The 9,319-nt window shown below is 39.0% G+C and overlaps 1 long non-coding RNA gene across 2 annotated transcripts; it reads left to right on the top strand.

The window, feature by feature from the left end:
• The first annotated feature begins 3,935 nt into the window (after window positions 1–3,935).
• Window positions 3,936–6,657, top strand: LOC141768591 (uncharacterized). Of its 2 annotated transcripts, none has more exons than XR_012594104.1 (3): window positions 3,936–4,168; window positions 5,199–5,278; window positions 6,397–6,657. It is a non-coding gene; the product is annotated as an uncharacterized LOC141768591 (long non-coding RNA). The 2 variants fall into 2 exon arrangements; XR_012594103.1 differs by having other exon boundaries at window positions 5,196–5,278.
• The last annotated feature ends 2,662 nt before the right edge of the window (window positions 6,658–9,319 follow it).

The following is a 9,319-nucleotide window of genomic DNA, read 5'->3' as shown; positions in this document are numbered from 1 at the left end:
ATGCAGGGAGGAGGTCGGGTTTGATTGGTGGGTCTAAAAACACCAGACTTTCACCCAGGACACCGCTGTTTGTGTCCCGTGTGAAACTTGAAGTCAACGTTGGCTTATTTGTCACGTAACTTCCATCCTTAAGTAACGCCACTTCCGTAGTTATTTTAACCCAAACTTTCAAATCTTTTCCTAAACCTAACCAAGTAGTTATTTTGCCTAAACTTAACCAAGTATTTCAAACATACTTGTTTTTAACCCAAACCACAACCTTTACCTAAAACTAAAGAAGTATTTTGTTTTGTTGCCTAAACTTAACGAAGTATTTTAAACATACATATTTGAACCCAAACCACAATCTTTACCTAAAACTAACCAAGTAGTTTTTTTTTTCCTAAACTTAACTAAATATTGAAACGTACTTATTTAACCCCACATCACGATCTTTTCCTTAATCTAACCAGGTAATGTTGTTGCCTAATCAGTGCAGGGGGGTTGTGCAGGTGCACTGATTGCTCCTGGAAAATGCACAAAAAATAACAACAAGCTTTTTGTATGATATCATGAATTTAAAAAGGACAAAGACAAAGAAAATCTGTCAGTATCTGAAATGAATTTATGGTGAAAGTAATTTTCAGTTTTTTTTTTTTAGTGGGTTGTTCACATTCTAGCTCTTTCAAGAGAAGGCTTTGGGAAATAGAGTTTTAGCTGAATTTGTGCACTTTAATAATTCATAACATGGGATACTTGTGAAAAAAGCAAATACAATTTGGAAAAATAAATAGTAATTTTGGAAAGATGATTAAAATGGAATTAATTTACCTTAAAAAAGAGAGAAATCCTTTGCTTGTTAGCTCACTAACAGAAAGAAAACGAGCAAAGAAGAACACACAGGTACATTACTAGTTGATACTGTGTTGATACAGTGAATATCCCTGGTACACAATAAACCATGGATTTAAAAGCAGTTCTTCAGGATGGCAGAGGGCAGCAATCTCAGCACATGCCTCGGATTGTAACTGTTTGTGGCCAGTTGCCAAGTCTGCTTCAGTTTACCTTCTCCCAATCCCTATACTGCTCAGAATTCTGGAGCCTCTGATGACCAGCTTTCCACATAGTGTGTCCCTTTTTATTCTCTGAACCTGAGTTTCCTGGTTCCTCCCGTGTTAGAGTCCCTTAGAGCCCAGCAAATCTGTGATGCATCCCTATTGTTTAACAAGCCCTTGTTGAGTTTTCCTTGGTCGCTTCCCTTCGGGTAATCCCTGCTGCCATTTAAAGTGTCTGCCATTACTCTGCAAACTCAAGTGGACTTTTATGAATTCTCAACCCTTTGAGGAAACAAATGTACAATGATGAACAAGCCAGGGCCACATTTTACAAACAATGCAGCCTTTTTACACGAAAAGGCATATAAATGCCACGACAATGCATAAGGCGTTTAGTGTGCAATAAGTACGCCTTTCTTGATTTCTTTCATGTCTTTTGTACGACATGTAGTCTGTATTGACTGCAATTTAATTGCATTTGTGTAAAAATGCTACGGTGAGAGTTAGGGACACAGTTTAAAAAGCAAGAAAGACTTATGGAGGGTGGGTGGTTTGTTTTGTAAGTTAAGTATGTGACATTTGTCACATGTTATGTGTTGACACTTGTGACATGTTTTCCGTAGTTGTTTCCCTTTGTGTTTTACTTTTCTTTCTTATTTTAAGCCCAACCATGATGTTTTGCCTTACCCTAACTAAGTGGTTTTGACACGCAATGACACAGAAAAAAAGTAGTTGATAAAGTATTCTGATATTATTTTTCCCTGCATAATGAATGATGTAATATGCAGTACAAGTGTACAAAATATGTAAAGGGCATTCCTCAATGTTTTGCCCTGTGTAACGGCTATTATGATGTACGCATGTCTGATTATGATGTCTGCATGTGATCTCTACTTTGACTTATAGTGCAACATTCTGCCACACATTACCAAATGTCAAAGGGAAGCGAAGTAGAGTGTGTTAAACGATTACTGATAAACACAGCTGTTAATGTGGTCGGTAGCCCACCAATCCCTGCTTTTCATCAATATTCTCAAGTTGTGGAGAATAACTGCCAAGACAACTTGTGTATAGAACAATATGTGCTGTAAAACCAAACATGGTTTTCCTTAGAAACACATTTCACAGAAAGGCATTTATTCAAAAGGAAATGCTTTTGGTTGTGACTATATAGAGAGAGTGGAAGAGATGTTGAATTGGCAGTGATACATTTTTTTCTGTTGACCAACAGGTGTTGAGCGAGTAGCTATGGCAACTCCCCCGGGAAAATTATGGAATAATACATTGGAGGGAAAAAAAAGAGAGAAATGTCATTGCTGCAGCAACCACTTGGTTTTACTTCCATTCACCGTCAGTCATAATAAGTAACATATTTGCACAGCCCCAGACATCAAAATTGCACTGTGTATCCCTTCACTGTGCCTTTCCTCCTGACTTTCATGAGCCATGTTCATGATGACTCAAGGCCACCAAGTGGAAATGCCACCTCCCCCCTATACACCATCTATCATGAAACCTGAGCTCATGGAATGCCGGTAAATTGTGTATGTTATTGCAGCAGCAGATGTGGAGTAATGAAAACTATCATTTTGCACATCATTGCATCGTTTTACTGATATTAATAGTGAAAACTGTGAAAAGGTGTAAAAATAAACCCTTTTTTGTAGCAGACATTTTGTCAGTGTAGGAAAAGCACAGGTGTTACTAATAACATTAACGCTGGCTCCACAACAGCAGAGGCTAAATGCAATTGAGCTACTGTGACATATCAGAATGTTTTCTGTGAAAAGGCCTCTCATCCAGTCTCCCTGATATTGTTTTCTCAGGTTTATTTCAGTATGTCAGTGTTTTGAAACAAAACATTTTATATATAAGATTTATTTTTTTGTGAAAATTGCACAAAAGTGGAACCTTGGATACAGGACCTGAAGTTGTAACTGCAGCCTGTTTTTGATGATGTTAGCCAATATACCCTTTTTTACTTTGCTTTCAGATCATGGTGAATGATCAACACATTCTCACTCCCAACTCATCAAATATTCCATGAATTGGTCAGTGGCCCGATACGCTTCAAACTATGACGCTCTAGGTACTCCTTTAGCATCAGTTTTGGACATGTCAGGGACGGCGTGTCGACGTGACTACTGAGTTATAGCTACTGAGTGAGTAGCGACTCACGTGACTAGCTATTCTGACAAGTCACATGACTAACGATTGATGAGACAAAATAAACCAATGTTGACTTTTACTATCACACAGACTCATACAGCGGACACCTGGTTGAAAGTACTACCGCACACTTATACTACTACTTATACTATGTCCGTTGCTCTGAGAATCTAATAATGACGTGGGTGGGTTTACATTGGCGTTAGTTGAAAGTGTTACATAGAAACGCCATAGGGTGCTTCTGTGTGTCGGTATCAGACACCGATGGCCACTGACCAAGCTGCAGTATGTGAGGAGTTGGGAGTGAGAACGGGTTGGTTGGATCGATAAACACATAAGGAATGGTAACAACATTGTTTTCATATTTTCTATTCAGTGAGTGCTCATTGGCTTAGCTATTTTTTATGGTGAGCATTGAAAAGCACAGTGCAGAATATGCTTGGCAGGACACACAGCGTAAGGTTCTTTGCAGACAGCTTTAATGCAAATCTTAAACAATGACAGATAGTCCTTGATTAAGCCTGTGCCTATGAGGGGTGCTGGATTTGATAGCACAGGAGTGCGAGATCATTTGCATTGATTATGTCACACTCTTGTTATAGAGAGCCAATCCCTGAGAATTAACTTTGGTTCCGGAACTCTAATCATTTTTAACCACCCTGCTGAAATGAAGGCAAGAGTGATCGATATGACTTCGACTGATTCCATGTGGGGGTCGCTCCACTTCTTATCTCCTCCTCTAACACCATTGACAGATGAATTTAACAAGAGGGGCACTATCTGCCTCGCCGAGAATAGAAGGGCTAAACTATCTGCGTCCCTGCTTGCATGGTTTCAGCAGTATTGATGAATATATCACAGTGTGTTCAGTCACAAGGAACCAATCCTCCTCCTGTTCTTTTTCCTTTTTTTAATCACTGATTCAGTTAGAGCTCTTCCCATGGAGCTGGGTGCGATGACCCAAGGTAAGCTGCATTTTCACAAGCTGATTTGTGTGCTGTTAGATGGAAATGCTCTCAATACCGAAATGCATTTATTCCCTCTAAACTGCTCGAGGTCATGAGTGCTGCTACAGCTTGGTAATCAAGTCGGTGGCAGTGTGTATGGTACAGTATGTAAACAAATTACCTAGAGCAAGAGACTTTTCCGTCATTTACTTCACATTATGCTACTTGTTGTAAGAGCTTTGTGCACAACTGCTTTGTGTTGATTGTGAACTTTTAAAATACACTACTTCCACCAATTATATTTTTTACTCTAGACGGAAAAAATAAGAGAAAACTAAGGTTAAAGCTTTGAGACTGTAGACTTCTATTTTCACAAGTTAGTTAGCATCCGTTGTAAGCAACCCACTATTATGGGAAGGCATATAAGTACGATGACATTACACTGACATTCCGCGTTTCATGAGTATACATTTTAGCCTTTTTGCTTGTCATTTGTACGTCACTTTTCGCGGGCCATTTGTACGCAGTTAGGTTCATGCAAAAATAAAACCAAATAAAAAAAGTTAGGGTAAGGGAAAACATGGTTTTAAAATAAGTAAGTAAAACACATACGGAAACAATGTAACACAACTACAAAAAACATGTCAAAACGTCAATAAAAAATGTGACAAACGTCACTAACGTAACTTACAAAACAAAACACCGGTCAACAACACGGGTCTCCTGGTTAAAAGTCCGGTCTTTGTTGGACACGCCCACCATAAGTGGTCTTTCTTGCTTTTTTATACTACGTCACTAACTCTTAACGTAGCATTTATACGCGGATGTGTTTACATTGCAGTCAGTACAGGATACATGTTGAACAAATGAAAGGTGGAAATGGCGTACTTATTGCACACTAAACGCATTGTGCATTATCGTGGCATTAATATGCCTTTTTGGGCCGGTACTAAGATGTACAATGCAATTGTCGGCTATAAAAAGATCAAGTGTGTTTAATTATATGCCTTCTCCCGATAAGCACATTACCTGACTCTGTGTTCAGCAGATAGATAGCAGTAACTGGAAGGATTGCTGCTTGATCAGAGGAGCTTTCCTGATCAGTGACCATGTCTACAGTTCAGATAGGTGAGCTTGGGTTCAACCAATTACGGCAGTGTTTTGTTTTGTGTTTGGTAGTGAGGGCATTGTACCAGGATGAAATGTTGAAGGCGAGTTCAGATCCAATTAGTGACCTGTAAATCAAGCTGTCATAACACCAACACGTTCTCATGTTCATCTTCATCCTTCTTTTGTTTTACTTTAGCCATTAACTAATGCTACTGCTGTCTTCTTATCAACAGATGATGTGTATGATCAGAATTTGAACTTTTGTTGTGGATAATGAAACCCTAACATATATAGAAGGCTTCAACAGAACAAAATAAATGAACGGTTATTGCTACTTGGGCTGTGTATTGGCACAATATGTATGGTGATACAATAGGTATCATGTTACAGTGGTTACGATTCAATATATTGCGATACTGTAAGCTAGGCGATATATTGTTATGTTTTTCAATCTAATTTTAGGAAAGCTGTCATGGTATAAAGAACACATTGCCATATGCCTTAAAAAGTTATTTTATGTAATCAGAACAGTGGGATATACATGTGCATTTATTATGGTTTTCCCTCTAACATCCACCATCATAGAGCTACATTGAGAGGGCACATACACTGAGAGGGTGCATCTCTTTGTAAATGAAATACAGTATTGACTGACTTAATCTTTGCTTCTAAACTAGAAGAATTAGAGAATTGATGCAGTATCACAAAACATCACATCACAATACTTGATATTTTCAATATTTCTTACACCTCTAATTGCAAAAGCCAAGTTGGGAAAAAAAGCTATAATTTAGATTTTCATAGCAGGTAAAGTACAGTTGTGATTAATAAAGTCTACATTCCACAAGGGCTTTGGAACTAAACTTAATTGAAAGCCATTATTAGTTATACTTTTCCTGTTGTTGCGAAAAGTGTCTATCCAGTTGCCTGAGACTGACTGACTGTATATTTCATAAGGCTGTTGCTTTTTCATTGCGTGTATTTTATGCAGGTCAGGACAAATTTTACTTCAATATTTCAGTGTGTTCAACTTTAGTGAATTTCTGTCGGTCATCAATGATTGAATCACCTTTTCCACTTTGAAATGAGTGATACTGTATCTGACCCATTGCCCATGTTGTGTTCACCCCCCGCAGGACTGTTCAAAGGAAGAAATACCTCCATGGCTGATGGCAATGAAGTCTCCCACAAAACCTGGAGTAACACAGCTTCAAGTTACAACATGGTGGGCAAACTTTCTGCCTCTCGTTCAAGGTGAAACAGCTATAAATCAATTATCAAACACACAAAAACAACCAATATTGATCCAATGGTTCTAGTGCCTTGCTATATTACATTGTATATTGTTGATTTAATGTGCAATGTGCCTGTTGTACCCAAGTTTAACAAAATTCAAGGTTGCCATTAAGAAAATAATAAAATTTGATTGAATTGAATCAGGAAAATGCAACCGTCTTTAAAAAAAAATGTTCACCATACCAAAAACCTTTCACTGTACACATTTTGCTAATGCTTTCAGCAAATGCATTAATGCACTGGTTCCATTTTGTCTGTCCAAGAGATGTTTAATGTTTGTATTTATTTAATTCAATACTTAGGCTAAGTAAAAGCACCTGGATGGTGACACAGTTTGTTTTCCTCAGGATTGATGAAGTGTGGTACATAGGTTAACAAGATCCCACTGCGGGAAATGATGAAGGACACTTATTAATATCACAGCATGTGCAGGCCTGGGGAAAAAAAGAGCACTCTTTGTTTTTCCAAGCAGTGTGCCATCCTACAGTGTCAGTATCGAGGCTTATTTACCATTTGTCCCTCAGGTTCTATGACATTCCCTTATCAAACTTAACCCTTCCTCTCTCTGTACCCATTGTTTTTGTCTTTCTTTTTTTCCCAGTAGTATTAGAGAAAAAACGTCACATGAAGTGCAGGGTTAGTTGCGATCCATAACATTCAAACTGCAGCAGAGAGATGGAGCATCTTGTGTAATTAGTTCCCTTCACTGCTGTCATTTGTCTGAAATGAAATATCCTTGGACAGCATATGCATTATTGGTATTAACATAAGAAACCATTCAACATTTCTCAATAGATGTAGTACGGCGAGTATATCCAATAATTGTAAATATACCATTATGAGCGTTTCACCGCGATCCCATTATATTAGATACAACCATTATGGGTGTTAGCTTTGAGTGAAATGTGAGGCCTATAAAGCAAGGTGAGTGATATCATTTTAGTGAATGTGCAGCACAGATAAAAATGTAGGCTATTTGGTTAGGGGGTTACTGATGACAGAATATCATTAGGTGATGTGAGAATATTGCCCCCCGGGGAAGCGTGTGTATGTATCTGTGTATTTTCTTTCCATTGTACTGATGGTGTGGAAGCCATGCTCATAAATCATGTCTTGATGGGAAGAAAATTGTATGTAGGTTAGATACTGTAAGTGCAATATGGCCATTGGTTCAGCATTCACTTTGATTGTTATTGTTCTGACAATATTGGAGCTATTTTCATTTAGAAAAAAAAAATTCATAAAGCTGCGACAATGGAATTCTGGCCACTAGGGGGCAGAAAAAAAACATCAACGCAAACTGACAATTACGCAGCCAACACATATCACCAGTTTCACGAACCATCTAAGTTGTGTTTCTGGCCACCTTATGACCTTATAGCTCTGGTTTGGCCTCCACCATATATGGGGCATAAAGCTATTAGCTTTTTTTTTGCTAACCACAACTGCCTGCTGCTGGAAACAGGGTTGATAAGGGTTGGGAAACCAAACAAACATATGGAATTTACCATATAGTACCATCTAACTACACAGCAAGAAATCTGTCTGTTTATCTCTGAGTGTGTCCTTCCCGTATCTCGAGAACCTTTCATTCAATTTACTTCACTATTGGCGGGTGTATTGCTGGGGACCCAATGATGTGCGGTGTGAAAGTTGGTGCAATTTGGACACGCTCAACATGAATAAACTTTGAATAAACAAGCGATTGCGCTCTGTGCAGCAGCGGGGGCGGGGCTTCGGGGCTCTCACCTTTGCTACTGAATGCTGGATATAGTATCGTTTCAATCAAACTCTTCTTCACTTCCCTGGAATCAACCAGCATTGAGCAGTTCTCGCAAGCAGCACTTCAGCTCCGAACAGGTACACGCTCCTCGACAAAGCAGCAAGGAGCTGGGATCCAAGCAATCGGCCCGTTCTGAGCAGGTCACGTTTACTTCACGCATCAAATACACACTTCTACCTATGTGCATTGGATTTAGTCAAGGATGATTATTAGAGTGTCAAAAAACAACAACCAGAGAAATAATGTTCTGATTGTTTCTGTCAATCCAGCCCCATCTGGATCATTAGACAGTGTTTCACCACCTCATCCAACAATTACAAAACAATTTCCCTCAGAATGTCTATTGTTTTCAATATTTAAAATTAGCCTTTTTTTTTTTTCCATTGTTGGGGAAAACTGAAAATATAAAGATAGTCTATCAAAAAGAAAAACAAAACAACAACTCTGTATTGCACACGATGATGAGGCGTTGACATTTTAACGACAGACTCGGAGTTTCCTGCAGTTTAGATTAACTTTCAATTTTGTTAATTGGCCCCCCAATTAACATTTTATTTATTTTTTATTTTCCTGCAGAGGTAATTAGAGTAATGAGGAACATTGCTGTTTAACAAGAACAGGCCACACAACTGTGCTTGGGCAGACAACCACTGCTGCACTGAGATGTGTTGATGGCTGATATGTAAGCTCCGGACTGGCAAGCTAGCAGAGGAATTTTAAGAGAAGCAAAGACAGACCGAAAGAGAAAGAGAGGAAAGGGGTGGGGGGGGAGAAATAATCATCGGGAGAGGAATGTGCTATCCACAGGGGCTCCTGCTAATTGCCTCGCTCATGAGTTTGTGGGACGTGTTAGTCGGCTACTGGATCTGGATCCAGCTCTGCCGCCTCAGGGGTGTTGGCATCTCAGCTCACCAGACGACAGCTCAGTTTGACATGGATTTTTTTTTTTTCTTCCCTTCCTTCCAGCCATTGCAGCTTGC

Source organism: Sebastes fasciatus, chromosome 5 (genome assembly GCF_043250625.1).
Source record: "Sebastes fasciatus isolate fSebFas1 chromosome 5, fSebFas1.pri, whole genome shotgun sequence".
NCBI lineage: Eukaryota > Metazoa > Chordata > Actinopteri > Perciformes > Sebastidae > Sebastes > Sebastes fasciatus.
Note: the sequence above shows the minus strand (reverse complement) of the source record. Positions and strands in the feature narration are given on the sequence as shown.